This window comes from Panthera tigris, chromosome B4 (assembly GCF_018350195.1).
Source record: "Panthera tigris isolate Pti1 chromosome B4, P.tigris_Pti1_mat1.1, whole genome shotgun sequence".
Taxonomy (NCBI): Eukaryota; Metazoa; Chordata; class Mammalia; order Carnivora; family Felidae; genus Panthera; species Panthera tigris.
Genome location: NC_056666.1, coordinates 32,165,860 through 32,178,744, shown reverse-complemented (window position 1 = coordinate 32,178,744; position 12,885 = coordinate 32,165,860). Strand labels below are relative to the sequence as shown.

Sequence of the window (12,885 nt, the reverse complement as noted above, 5' to 3'; positions counted from 1 at the left end):
TTCATTGTGAAAACTTGGTTAAAATGTTAAGACAACTAAACCTCCTTGGGCTTTGTAATAGAGTTTTTATAGTCCCTTAAAGACTATTCTAAAGCTTCCAACATAAAAGACTTCCAAGTGAAATTCACAGTCAGTTCAAATTATGAATTAAAAAGTCTCCAAATGGGCCCTTTATAATACCAGAAATATACACTTCATTATTTACAAAAAAAAGAAAAGCTACCTCTTTTAAATGAGTATTTCAAAATTGCCTCCTTCTCATCTCCTGATATTGAAGCATTGACTGTGCACCAAGTCTCTGCTCAAGGGCCTCAGGCAAAGATCCTTTGTGATACTTTATACCTGATTCATAGTTATTGTGACATTAAGCCAATCTACTGGGTCTCCCTTGAGGGTTGTATCGTATCAGATTCATTTCTGTGTTTTATGTAGTGACAAACTATGCACATTGCAGCCACTTAATAAATATGGCTGGGATGGATACGTGAATGAATGCTTTCTTGTATTTGACCAGTCCAAAGGAAAACATATGTTTTAATATCAGAAGTAAGATGTCCAGAATCAACAATCATCCAAAGGTAACATATCAATATTACTCTTGTAGCATAATTCCTGCAAAGGAGAGTCACACACCTAAACAAGCAAGTGTGCTCAATGTGCAACAGCAGGCTAAGAACTCCTGATGAGTCTACCTTTTACTCCAGGGATGGGCATTCTGTGAGTAACTTTCATTTGTTCCTTCAGTCAGTCAATAAATATTTGCTGAAGAGATAAAACATGCTGGGCTTATGCTAGATACTGAACATACAGAGGTAAGTAAAGCATGGACTCTATCTTCAAGAAGCTCCCAGTCTATTGGAAAAGACAGATATGATGCAAATAATTCCAATTCAAATAACAGATCAAAAAAAAAAAAAAAAAAGAGCAAGTGCTAAGGGATCCCAATAGAGGAAGCATTAAAAAAAATGGAGTTTTGGGATCCAGGACACGTTTCCAAGAGGAGATGGTATTTGAGCAAAATTTTGTAGAATATTTTAGGATGAGGAAATGTCCCATGCACTAGCAGGAATGTTAGGGTAAGAATGACAAAGTCAAGAAGAAAATCCATTTAATGTGGCCGGAACATGAAGTGGGGAAGGGCAAGGGCTGAAAATGAAACTGAAGGAAATAAGCTGGAACTAAATTGTGATGAACACATGACAGCAATCTACAAAACTTTGGAATCTGCTAAAAAATTATTGAAGTGCGAGGCAAACTCAGTGAAAGAAAGATAAAGCCATGAAAATAAAATAAATAAGAAAGACAGCTCAAAGAGATGCATTCTATGCACACATGTACTAACTACATTTCTTTGGTTTCTTAAGTTGTTGAGAAGCAGCTCTGGTTAACTCAAAATCCAGAAACTCACTGTGTTGTCCAGGCAAGGCTAGAGATCTAGGCTGGACAGAAGCAGAATGCTTGCCCAGGTCAGGTGGACAGGGACTGCTCCAAAGTCTCATCCTGACAATCACTGAAGAAAATGAACTCCAGCCCTGGTTGGTCTTTTCATCACTCTGTTCAAAATTCAAATTCCACAGGGAAGGACTCACATTCCTCAGCTAGAGGAGGGCAGAACTCCCAGATAAACAGTCCCTCAGAATGTATCCAGTGAGAGAAGTACAATTCCCCCCAAAAGAAATCAGGCTAGGGTCAATGACAGACAGCCAAAAACATGAAGACAAAAAATTCAGTGCAATGAGCAATACTGCAGAAGGGGAAACCAGCACAAAACAGAGGAAATACTTAAAGAGTTGAGGGGAAGAAATCCCTAGACTAAAGAAAGGCCTGAATCTGCACATCTGTAGTTCACAACAAGCAGCTTGAAGCACGAAAGATGAGTATAACCCCGGACAGATTCTGTGAGCTGTTTAATTCCTCCAGGTGCAACCTGGGGACCGCTCTTGCCATGCCTCTGGGTCCTGTTCCATGCAAGAAAAGAAATAAAGGCATCTATTCCCATTACACTTAGAGAGATGGAGAGGGAGAGAGGGATCCAGGCCCACAGTTTGAACGGTCCTTAAATGAAGAAAAAATCATTCTCAGATATCTAGTGGCCATGGCCAGAGCAGACAGTGGTCAAATTGGGAAGGCACCGTCAGGGCACTGCTTCTATGTACAGGGGGCTCTGGAGGGCAGGAGGGTAAGAATAGGATCCTGACAGTGTGAAACACAATCTTCACAAGGAGCAGGGAAACCCTGTACATGTTGGCCTTTAGGAAAATAATTACCTGAGTTCATTTTAAAAGATTTTAGAAGACCTCCCTCTCTGCAAATTATTGTTTGTCTTTGCAAAGGGTTGTGTGCTGCCCAAGTGTTACTCATGGACCAAAAATCCCAGTGAAGATGAAGGAAGCTCATCCTCATATGACACTGATAGAGACACTGGGGAGACTGACCAGTGTGGTACAAAGTGCACTCTGGATTATTTTGCTTGACTCAGAAGCCCAAACCTACCAAGGTCTACTGTGCTAAGTCCTGTGTGTTAGCCAGAATTTCTAGGTCATGCTCTGGGAAATCTGTGGCTGTGGATTAGTAGGTCCCCTGAAATGTCCTGTGGGAAATGAGGTACCCAGGGAAAATTTAATTGAGATGTACACCTAAGATTTGTTTATTGTTGCAGATTGTACCTCAATTAAAAATTATCTGCTGATGCTTGGGGATGGGATGTTCTTAATAATGTGGCAAGGGATACTGAATAATTGAAGGAAGGACTCTCTCAGGGAAGTGAAAGAGCTGGGTGAAACCCAAGGCAGAAAAGCAGGAATCAGGAAGCAAAGAACTCCAACAAAATATTTATCTTTGTTTTATTGTCTTCCCTTAGCCTGTATGGAATCCTCTGTAAGAGTTTTTTACTATTTTATGATATCCTCTAGTTAGCCTTCAAGTTTTAGTGGAAAAAAAGCTATAAGGTAGTCTTGTGAGGAATTAAGAAATCAGCAGTAAAGGGGCACCTGGGTACTCAGTCGGTTAAATGTCCAACTTCAGCTCAGGTCATGATCTCAACATTCGTGGGTTTGAGCCCCGCTGTCAGTTCAGATCCTCTGTCTTCCTCTCTCTGTCTCTGCTCCTTCACTGCTCATGCCCTCAAAATAAATAAATAAACATTTTGAAAAAAAAAATAAATAAGTCAGCAGTAAGGAAAAATTGGCCTTCATTATCCTGCTAAGGCATGAAAGTAGTGGTAGGAGCTTCACAAGGACAGACAGGGGATTGGAGGACTAAGTGATCAGTCAGCACTGAAGAAAGAAGTGACAATGCTGAAGGAAATACAAGACTAAAAGTTTACTTCCCTGAAATCTACTGCACAAGATCATTGTGATGCAAAGGAGCTGATGCAAAGATTTATTTGGGTCATTCAAAAAGATACACAACCAAACTTATAAGTATCCAAGCAGAAGAGCAGCTTACTTAGCAAAAAACAAAACAAAACAAAATGCCCATAAAAGTTGCTTCAGACTTCTCTACAACTCTAAATACCACAAGATAATGGATCCAAGAAACATATAGTCATTGAAATTATTATTCAAATGCAAGGAAAACATAAATGTAATGCCTCTCTCTCTCTCTCTCTCTCTCTCTCTCTCACACACACACACACACACACACACACATACACATGGAGTTTGGGAAAGTAGTACCTACAATCTGAAAGAGGAAATCACTGAAAGATATAATAAAAAAAAAATAGATACAATTAAGTAAGTCAAGATCGGGAAATTTGTAGTAAAAGTTATAGGAAAAATAATTACCCCCAAAATAGAAAAGATACAGTAAAACTTTTGGCCAATGAAACCTAAAACCAGTTCTAAGTCACTGTTTATAAAATGGTCATAAAACTAAAAGCAAGTGTCAAAAATATTGTCATATAATTACATGATGTAAAGGTAATTAAATAATAATCGTCTGTATCCAGAATTAAAATGTCATCAAAGCCAACTAGACAATGGGGTGCTTAATAAGGAAGAATTATCTCATTCTACATTTGTCTTCTTATAAGGATGAAATAAGTAGTTACTATTTCATTCATGGTGTGAATATTAGAGAAAAATGTACTTAAATAAATTTTCAAACTTAGTGACAGAAAGTAAAGATAAAGCCATTAAATCATTGTGGGGGGTGGGAACAGCTATAACAACAAGGCACCTGGGTGGTTCAGTGGGTTAAGCATCTGACTCTTGATCTCCACTCAGGTCATGATCTCCACTCATGGGTCATGAGATTGAGCCCCACATTGGACTCTGCGCTGACAACGCAGAGCCTGCTTGGAATACTCTCTCTCCCCTCCCTCTTTTTCTGTGCCTCTCCAACTCATGCTCTCTCTCTCAAAAATAAACAAAAAGAAAAAGAGAAAGAAAAAAGAAAGAAAAAAGACAAAAGAAAAAAGAAAAAGAAACATAATTCTCATAGTAAAAGACCCAAGTTTTTTTTTAAATAACAGCAAATCTCTATAATTTTTGTTTAGTATTTTTCATCCAAAGTGTTTTCACTCATATTACCTTTCCAGAGTAATATTTCATTCTTGGTATAAATGCATTTTGTTAATCCTAACAAAGCTTTGATCTTTGCTTCTTGGCCACAAAGTTGAGGGGAGCAAATTATAAGACTTTCAAGATGGAAACATTAATATTTCATAGAATTTTTTTCTTACCTAGCAAGTTCCCGAATTGAAATTTTGGCAATAGAATGAAAACTTCACCATCAAGGGCAGAAAATAGGATACGTTTCTATTTTGTTTCTTTCCTTTTTTTGATTTTTCTCAGCTTTATTGAGGTCTGATTGACACATTAATCTTTGTACATATTTAATGTGTACAATCTGATATTTTGATACACACATATAGTGAAATGACACCCCAGTCAAGTTAATTAAACTTTGCATATTTACCCTTTTTGTGTCTGTGGTAAGAACATTTAAGATCTACTCAAAGCAAATTTCAAGTATACAATACAGTGTTATTAACTGTAGGCATCATGGTGTTCATTAGATTGCCAGAACCTATTCATCTTATAACTGAAAATTTGTACTCTGACTAATATCCCTTCATTTCTTTCACCCTCAGTTTCTGGCAACCACCATTCTGCTCTTTGTTTCTATGAGTTTGACATTTTTAGATTCCACAGAAAAGTGAGATAGATCATACAGTATTTGTCTTTCCATGCCTGACTTATTTCATTCATTTAGCATAATGTCCTCTACATTTATCAGTGTTGCCAAAAATGTCAGGACTTCCTTCTTTTTATGGCTAAATAGTATTCCATTGTTCTATGTACAATAAATAGTAATCCTACCAATAGTGCACAAGGTTTCCGTTTATCTACTTCTTTGCCAACCCTTGTTATTTTTTGACTTCTTAATAGCCATTCGCACAGGTATAAGGTTATATTTCACTGTGGTTTTGATTTGCATTTCCCAAAAAATTAGTGATGTTGAGCGCTTTTTTAAACACTTCTTGACCATTTACATGTGTTCTTTGGAAAAACGTCTTTTCAGCTCCTTTGCCCATTTTTTAACTGTTCTTTGTCTTTGTTGTTGTTTGTTTTGATGTTGAGGTTTTGTTTGTTTGTTGTTTGTTTTTGCTATTGAGTCATATGAGTTTCTTATATATTTTAGATATTAGCCCCCTATCAGATGTATGGTTTGCAAATATTTTCTTCCATTCTGTACATCGATTTTATTGATTTTTTTCCTGTACTGTGCAGAAACTTTTTATTTTGGTACAGTCCCACTTGGTTACTTTTGCTTTTATTCCTGTGCTTTCCATGTTATATCAAAAAAATTATTGCCAACACCAACGTCAAGGAACTTTTTACCTATGTTTTCCTCTAAAATTTTTATGGTTTCATGTCTTACATTTAAGTCTTTAATCCATTTTGAGTTTTTTTATATAGCATATACACATAGTTTGTGTCTAATTACATGTCTTTGGCATGTAAATATCCAATTTTTCCAACATCATTTATTGAAGAGAACATTTTCCCCATTGAATATTCTCAACACCTTTGTTGAAGATTAGTTGCTTGTATATGTGTGGGTTTATTTCTGGGCTCTATTTTGTTCAACTGGTCCATGTGTCTGTTTTTCTGCTAGTGCCATAGTGTTTTGATTACAATCCTGAGCACTATAGCTTGGTAATATAATTTGAAATTAGCTTTGTTCTTTTTTCTCAAGATCTCTTTGACTATCATGATCTTTTGTGATTCCCTGTGATTTTTAGAATTTTTTTCTATTTATATGAAAAATAACAATCGCTTCTCAGCCTTTTGGCTAAGATCAAGTGTAGTATATGAAAAATAACATTGGAATTTTGATAAGGATGTATTAAATGGGCACTATAGATATTTTAATATTAATTCATCCAGTCCATGAACATGGGACATTTTTTCATTTATTTATGTCTTCTTCAATTTCTTTCATCAATTTCTTGCAGTTTTCAATGTATGGGTCTATCACCTTCTTTTTTAAACTATTTCCTAAATATTGTATCTCTACTCATCTTTTAGATAGTTTGTTCTCATTTTATATAAATGAAACTATATTTGTATGTTGATTTTATATTCTGCAACTTTATTAAATTTTGTTGATTAATTCCAATAGTTTGATGGAATCACTAGGGTTTTCTATATACACAATCATATCTGCAGGTACATTTTACTTTACATTTTACTTCTTCCTTTCTAATTTGGGTGTCTTTTTTTTTTCCTCATTCCTCTGGCCAGGACTTCCAGTATTATGTTGAATAAAAGTGGCAAGATTTCAGCATTCTTGCTTTGTTCCTGATCTTAAAGGAAAAGCTTTCAGCTTTCACTGTTAAGTAGTTATTAGCTGTGGGCCTGTCATATATGGCCTTTATTATGATAAAGTACTATGATAAAGTACATTCCTTCTATACCTAATTTGTTGAGAGTTTTTATCATAGATTCATGTTGAATTTTGACAAATGCTTTTACTACATCTATTTAAATTATCATATGACTTTTATTCTTCATTCTATTAATGTGATATATCATATTTATTGTTCTGCATATATTGAATAATCCTTGCATCTCAGGGATAAATCCCACTTGATTATGGTGTATGATCATTTTAATATGCTGTTGAATTTAGTTTGGTAGTATTTTGTTAAAGATTTTTGCATCTACGTTCATCAGGGATATCGGCCTGAGTTTTCTTTTCTATAGTGCTCTTGTTGGCTTTTTGAATCTTATTTCTCCAATACCAGAAGTTTGTGAGTTGAAATTTCCTGTTGTGAACAATTTGTGTATTTTCCCTTTCCAACAGAGAGTTGGAATTGTAAGCGTTTTCTTGACCTTTAAAAAGAATTGTAGGGGACGCCTGGGTGGCTCAGTCCATTAAGCAGCCGACTTTGGCTCAGGTCATGATCTCACAGTCTGTGGGTTCGAGCCCCGTGTCAGGCTCTGTGCTGACAGCTTACAGCCTGGAGCCTACTTCAGATTCTGTGTCTCCCTCTCTCTCTGTCAGCACCTTCCTCACTCGTGCTCATTCTCTGTGTCTCAAAAATGAATAAAAATTTTAAAAAATTAAATAAATAAAAATAAATAAATAAAAAGAATTGTAGTTTTGTCTATGCTTCCTATACTGCAAAATATTGCTATATATGATTTACACAAAAATTCCTATATTCAGCTATCACAAAAATATTCTTTCATAGTTATAAATCATAATTTCATCCCGATAGCATGGCTGTCAGCTATGTCTATGTCAGTCTACCTGGCTATGGTATTTCTACAATGCCTATTAAATCCAAAAAGTTAGACAGATGACTTCTCACTTTTTCTTTTTACGAGATAAACCCTAGCCTATAGCATTATCTTTTTGGATTCTGGTGATTAAAAAAAAGAAAGATGTAAATATGTATGATTCTGTCAACTGACAATTACAGAAGGTACCATATATTCAAACCTTGAATTAGTGAATTCTTCTTAAGTTTCTATCACCACCCTCAGTAGGGAAAAAATATACTGCCAAAAGCTTTAGATCATTCTTAATATTCTATAGACATAGTAGACAAAAACGTTTTCCAAACTACCAAAACCAAAATGAAACAAAAAAAGAAATCAATTTCAATTAAGTAAGGTTAAGTTGGCTTTTATTCTAACTGTGAAGCTCTAAGTCTGAAAAAAAATGACTGAAAAATTCTATTTTTTAAGTAGGTTTAAGTCTGGGAATAATTCTTGAAAATTAAGCAAAAATTCTTCTTTATGATAAAGTATCTAGGAAAAAGCAATTAATTTAAGCCCTAGTCTTCATCAACATAGTTTTATGTTGTTATCTTAGAGTTAAATAAACAGAAGTCATACAAAAGTCACTCTCCCTCAAGAATTTAAAAAACTTTTTGTACTTCTGGATCTCAGTTGTTCAGATTGTTTCAGTTGTGGTCAGCCATGACTTAAAAAACACTAATTCGAATTTGACATTTCCTAAGATGCCTTTCCTGTATATTCAGGTCAAAATCATATAGTCCATTAGATACAGAAATAGTCATATGACCCACCCACAGTTGTTCGGGCTATTGGCACAAAAGGCACAATCACTAGTCACAAAGATATGATTATTGCCTTATAGGTTAAGAATAAATAACTGAAGCTCACAGGTTACCTGTATGCTATGCAATCTGGAATTCTTCTTCTGTGTTTTTTTTTTTTTTTAAGAGATAGCACATGACTTGGAAAGAGAAAATCTTAAGTAACACAGGGGCTGAATCCCACAACCCTGGAATTATGACCTGAACTGAAATCAAGTCAGTCACTCAACTGACTAAGCCACCCAGGTGCCTTATCAACCTAGAATCCTTCTAAGTGTTGTCTCAAGACATCAAGAGTGAAATGATTTGGGCAAGCCATGGAGGAAGGTGGAAACAATGTAATATTTATTTCATAAAAAAATACCTTTTTAATACCTAATCTCCAGATCTATCAATTAACATTGACTAGCTATTTTTCTATGTTCATTCCTCCTTGCTGGTAAAACTTCTGTATCAGCCCCTGGCCTTAATTGAGCATATGTTGTACAACAGACACTATGCTAAGCACTTCACTTTTATAATCTCATTTAATATGCCATGAGTTCAGGGCTCTTTATTTTTTAAAGTATTGTTATTTCATGGGGCTTCCCTTTAGTTTCACATGCCTTGGTCATTTTTGCTGTTGTAGAAATGTCATCCAAAGATAGGGTACAGATGCATCTTTAAAAATATCTTAGCTTAGAATTAAACAGAGTTTATTGTACATTTATCAGCAACTAAATGTCAAGAAAAGCATGCTATGACATGTTCCAATCCAATTATATCTGAACAAAGAAAGCTGGAACTCAGGTCAATTTAGAATCATTTAACAATTTGGACAAACTTGATTGAATTAAGCATTAATTTCCATTTCAGTATAGTTGTTAATAAAAAAGTAAGGGGAGCTTAAATCAAGGTGGGGAGTTGGAATTCTTCTCAATTAGAATTGGATTCCATGCATTTTAAGCACTGAGGCTCAGATTCAGACTCTGCCAAAGAACAATCATCCATTTGTCCCTCAGGAGTTACTGAACAATTAGAATAGACTGGGGATGTTTCCTGGAAGTCATTAATGACTTTCCATCAAGGAGTTTGGCTCACCTTGGTTTCTGAAAGAAGAAGCACTCTACCTTGCCACAGCCCATATGGCACCTGGATATGATAGAAAAGCCCCTCTCTCTTCAAATCATTTTGAATGAAATGAAGTTAAATTAACTTTTATCCCAGCTGTGGTTACTGTAAGTATGACAAGAATAGATTTATATAAATTCATATTAAATCAATTTATAGAGAATCCACAGTGTAGAGCACAAAGCAGCACAGATATTAGCCCCAACTCACCTACTTGAAGGCCTTGGTGCCTACACAACCTTTATCTTACCTGGCTCCCTGGGGCCTGAGATAGTCATAAAATTCTAGAGCACAAGGGACTGTACCAGGCATTCTTGGTTATTATTAAGATTTCATGCTAAAACTTCATGTATGCTTTCTCTCCAGACACAACCCAAAGTCACATTATACTTAAAAGTCTGCATCAAAGTAAAAAATATTACTTATGTTTTTATATTCTTCAAAAGGACTATAACAAACTGCTAAAATGAAAAGTATTACCACACTACCACCACCACCCACACAATGTATATCCCCACATGAAGCCTTTGTCAAATTTCTAACTAGTGTTGAATTCAGGAGACAAAATTTAGATTATGGTGATGAGCAAAGAAACATGCTATAGGAAAAGGGTCTTGCATGTCCTGAGGAGAGCTGAAAGACAAAGGGTATTAGCAAAACAGAAATAATGCCAGGTATTTTCAGCACAGGGAGTGAATACACTGAACTGATTACAAAATTATTGGAAGGGTTGAGGAAACAAAGATGAACAGGTAAATTAACCCAAAAAAAGAGTAATTTTAGGAGGCCTATTGGTGGTCAGAGACCAAGGCTATTGGTTACTCCATCCTTCTAACAGGACCTTATGCTTGTTGGCAGAAGGTCTCTTAGTGGAATGTCAACTCCTCTCTTCACTGATAGAAGCTGAGACCAGTTGTGACTCACACACAATAGTCACCATCCTCCTGGACCCTCTGTCCAAGTTGAGTAAGTACATGCAATAATAGTGGAATGAAGGGCCAGCGTGAGGAAGATGTGGTCATTTCAGTGTGAAGTGAGGAAAAGCAAGATATCCAAAGGGAATAGGTAGTTGAAAAACGGATTGATTTTTGCTGAGAGAAGACAAAATGACAAATGTTAGACTGTTACCAAGGTAGTAAATCTTTTCATTTGGATAGCTATATACTGTACTAAGTATCTTTACAAACATCACCTCACTCCCTCCTCACAAATTAGAGGACACTAGAAGGGACATGGCTCACAAGGATGGTGGAATAGCTGGAAATATAACAAGACTATGCGGTACCCCAGCAGTGAGGGGAAGACAGCGCTTCAGGATGAAGGTAGTGGTAAAATGCCAAGAGACATTAGGAAGAATGAGGCTGCAGAAAGGCAGAAAAGGAAGCCACTGAAAACCTTGAAAAGTTCAATCAAGAAACCAGAGGGAACAGAAGCTGGATTACAAAAGCAAAAATGGAGTCAGAATAATGCGGGTAACAGATCCTCTTCATTTTGCCATGGAAAAGGCAGAACATGAGACATTTCAATTCTACATGTGTGTGTGCACGCGTGTGTGTGTGCGCGCACACACGTGCGTTTGGTTTTGTGGTTTTGTCTTTTGTTTGTTTGGTTTGGTTGTTTGTTTGTTTTTTAGTGAAGCCTCAGACTCCACTTACAGCCTCAAGTTATAATAACATTTACCTTTTGATGTTTTGAAGACTGAGATTCAAATTCTTTCTCTCTTTCCACCTCCCTTCCCCTCTCTCTCCTCTTTTCCCTCTCTTCCCCAAGCTGAGAGTGGAAGAGAGATGGAGAGAGAATTTATTTTTCTCCTTTTGACTTTTCAGGCTTTTTAGATACAAAGAAAATTTGTCAGCACAACTTAACCTTTGAATTACCAAAAGAATTCAAATCTTAATACATAAATATGCCTATTGATTATAGCAATTATTTAATTTTTTCAAAGTTTTGAAGTCCTCATGTTTCCCTAGTAGTAGCTCACATGCAGGAACATAGATCCTGCCCCAAGAATCTACTAGCTGGAGAATCATTCTGACAGCACTACCATCTCTAGTGAAAAAAAATACGTTTAAATCAGAAAGAGGGCATTTAAATAGCCTCAGGGGTTTTTTTGGTTTTTTTGGTTTTTTTTTTTTTTTTTTTGAAAGTGGGCTTGAGGCACTGAGGATTAGACAGTCTTCAGACTGGCAGAACCTAAGGCCTGAATGGCTCTTGTTGGCATCTTCAAGTCACTGCAGATTTGGGGCCTTGCCCAATCGCTGAGGGGTGCGTTGCCCAATCACTGAGGACTCCACGCTTGGCTCCATCCAGTCACCAGGTAACAGGCTGTTATGCTGTGGCAGCATCGCCTAAATTCAAATGATGGATTTCCTGCCAGAGCAACATTGTTTCACCGGAACCCGCTTCTCCTCCCACTGGGGCATTTTTCCCCTGCTTTTGGCAGACACTCTGACCTCAGGTAAAGTTCTTATTCTCATTGAGTAACTCTTTCCAAACAGACCAATGAATTGGCCCCTGTTTGTTGCTTGAGAAACAAAGGTGCTGCCTGAAAAGGGTTCCTTTTACATGACATTGAGTATTAAAATCCTCCACAAACCACGTCAGAAGTTTACCTGCCCAACTCTATGACTGCTAAGACATTTTGAAAGCAGCCTAATCTTCATTTTTCAGAAAAGACCACACATGACCAACTCGGTCACTAACAGAGGCTTCTTGGAGAAAAATCAAATAACACCCATCATCTGGTACTATCTAGAATCCATTGGATTTCATCTGCCTCACCAAGTACTACCAGCCATGTTAGTCTGTATCACAGTTTGTTAGCCATTGTCCTAAAAGGGGAAACCCACAGAAAAGGGGTTGATGCTAGTGCCTCTGAATTCTAATCCAGCTTCAGGGATCTCCCTCCTGTCATTCTCTGGGGACTATGTTCTCTGCGCCTCATTGTAATTCTAATTCCAAATTACACTCTCACCTCAATAATCAAGTTCCTATGCCACGTTTTCAATGAAACCTTGACCAATTGTACTAGGTCAGAGTAATATCTCTCCCCTTCGAATTCTGGTAGCTTCTAGGCTGTCCTGCTCAGTAGGGATTAAGTACTGGTACCCCATATAGTAATTTACATTTTCATATACTTCCTAAGACATTACTTATAAACACTTTGAGGATGAAGACTGCCTCCTTTGTGTCCA

The 12,885-nt window shown here is 36.6% G+C and overlaps 1 pseudogene; it reads left to right on the top strand.

The window, feature by feature from the left end:
* Nucleotides 1-6,283: 6,283 nt before the first annotated feature.
* LOC122240712 lies at nt 6,284-6,419 on the top strand (annotated as a pseudogene).
* The last annotated feature ends 6,466 nt before the right edge of the window (nt 6,420-12,885 follow it).